General features: G+C 27.9%; 1 long non-coding RNA gene across 1 annotated transcript; it reads right to left on the bottom strand.

Annotated features, from left to right (window-relative positions):
• Window positions 1–493: 493 nt before the first annotated feature.
• On the bottom strand, window positions 494–1520 carry LOC122195330 (uncharacterized). The gene is made up of 2 exons (XR_006185661.2): window positions 1129–1520; window positions 494–1012 (listed from the first exon to the last, which is right to left on the bottom strand). It is a non-coding gene; the product is annotated as an uncharacterized LOC122195330 (long non-coding RNA).
• Between the last annotated feature and the right edge of the window lie 906 nt (window positions 1521–2426).

Here is a 2426-nt window from a genome sequence, read left to right as displayed (position 1 = left end):
TTGTTTTGTTAAATAAGTCTTAAAATTAATAAATTTTTTCTTCTTTACAAATAAAGACCATAATTCATATCTGTTTTTAAAAATTTATATTAAAGACTTATTATAAGTTTATTTATATATTCAAAATAATTAATTTAGTATGTTTTGAAATAAAATATTTTTTTTATATTTGTTATGAATATTAAAAATGAGTAAACTACAACACATCGTCCATTTGGTATAGGGTAATTAGCAACTTACATCTCCATTTTTTCTTTTTTCACTTGCATGATCCTTTGGTTTTGATTTTGTTTGGATTTTGGTCGTGGACTTCAGTAAAATAATTATTTGCGTAAATTACATGTAATAGTTTCTTGTATATATGTTAAAACGTATGTTTAGTCTTAATTTTCAAAAGTTAACATCAACCGATTTTTGTTTGGTTAAAAGATTCACATGTCATTCATTGTTAGTTTAAATTTGTACGTTTTATCCCTTAAAAGACATGAAATGATTATTCTACCATTTTGATTTTGATTTTGATTTTTTTTCTTAAAGTTATTTATTATATACAAAAGAAAATAAAAAAACCTCACCCACCTTATCCCTACCCCTTCCCTTCTAAACTCTATTTCCCCTAAATTCTTGACAGACAAACACCACCGTTGGATTACAGCCCACCACCGTCGACCACCACATTTTTCTCTTAGAAACACAGTCAACAACCTTTATTTCTTCGTTTTTCTTCCCAACGGTCCTTAAGCCACCAACGAACCATATATTTCACTTGTTCTTATTCCCAAACGGATAAACATTGATGATGGAGAGCTATGGTGTTTCCTTTGTTCTCCATAACCATATTTGAAAACCGAGCTATAAATTTGGGTTAAAACAAGTGTCAGAGATTGGTTAAACCAAATGTGGGTTAACTATCCCTGAAAATCTAGATTTACATGCCAGCTAGGGTTCGAGGTTGTGTGGGTTGCTGAAGATGGAGCTGTCACCGCCACTTGTTGGGTTTTACATCGATTTCCTGTCAGGGTTTCAAGAGTTACAGGTCCGATTTGCAGAAAATAAAAGAGATAGATAGATAGATAGATAGATAGATAGATAGATAGATAGATAGATAGAGAGGAAAGATGTAATTACGATCGGGAAGAGATGTGTGGTCATTGATAGGGTTGTAGAAGAAAGGAGAAGGTGACTGAGCAGATATGCGATATGCGATGGTGGTGCTTTGTTAGATCTGCAACTCGTCGGCAAGGTCTAGGTGGATAGCGATCAGAAAAAATAGAAAAATGAAGGTTGGTCTCGTCGAAGAAAGAAGGATGAGTGCTTTTCGGTGGTTGTTCGCAATGAGTGTATATGAAGGAGACAAAGTAGGCAACTGGGGAAAGGGGGAAAAGGGAGGGGTGGCATACTAATTTTTTTCTTTTTTTAAATCTAAAAATTGATAAATAAGTAATAGCAAAATTAAAAAAAATATTATTATGGACAAAATAATCATTTTATGTATTTAGGGACGACCCGTGAGAAAAAAAAAACAATACAGAGACGACCCGAATTAATTTTAAAAAAAATTAAGGACTAAACATAGTATGTTCGACACCTGTACGAATGACGATTCGTGTAATTCACTCTAACTGTTTTGTCCATTTGTCAATAATAATATTTTTATTTTATTATTTTATTATTTATAGTATTGTTTACTATTAATTTAAATAATATGGATCACCTACCCCACCTTGACAACACATACTTTTCTTTTTGGAAAAAGATTTATCAGTGTAATCATATTTTCTTTTTTTCATATTTAGATAATTTTTTTTTCATATTTGATTATTTAACTTGTTAAATGTGTTCACATATTATTATTTTCGCTGGTTATCTCAAGTGACAATGATAACATATGAACATATTTAAATAGTTGAATGTTCAAATGTGTAAAAAAACAAAAAATACCTAATATGAACAAAACAAAAAGTTAATTATCCTGATAAGTCATTTTCCCCACTTTTAATAGAGATTTTATTTTTCATATTTTTTTGTATTATTTGTTCAAAACCTTATTTTTAAAGCATTCATAATAATTGATTATTTATTTCATTTATAGACTTTTGATTTGACAAAACAGTTTTCTACTAATTTATTTTTAGCAAAAATTTACTATCATAAATATTAGTTAATGATTGATCAATTCTAAACTTTTCTTTTCAATTAATACGTATATTTTTATTTTTTTTGAAATATTTTATATAGGATCTTATATTTTTTTTCTTTTGTTTTTAAGGATATGAAATATTTTTAATGTAAATAGTACTAAGAATAAAGTTAATAAGTTATATATATATATATATATATATATATATATATATATATATATATATATATATATAACAATTTTTTTAAAAGGCCCTACACACACACACACACACACACATATATAT

The sequence above is a fragment of the Lactuca sativa genome, chromosome 8 (assembly GCF_002870075.4).
Source record: "Lactuca sativa cultivar Salinas chromosome 8, Lsat_Salinas_v11, whole genome shotgun sequence".
NCBI classification, from domain to species: domain Eukaryota; kingdom Viridiplantae; phylum Streptophyta; class Magnoliopsida; order Asterales; family Asteraceae; genus Lactuca; species Lactuca sativa.
Note: the sequence above shows the minus strand (reverse complement) of the source record. Positions and strands in the feature narration are given on the sequence as shown.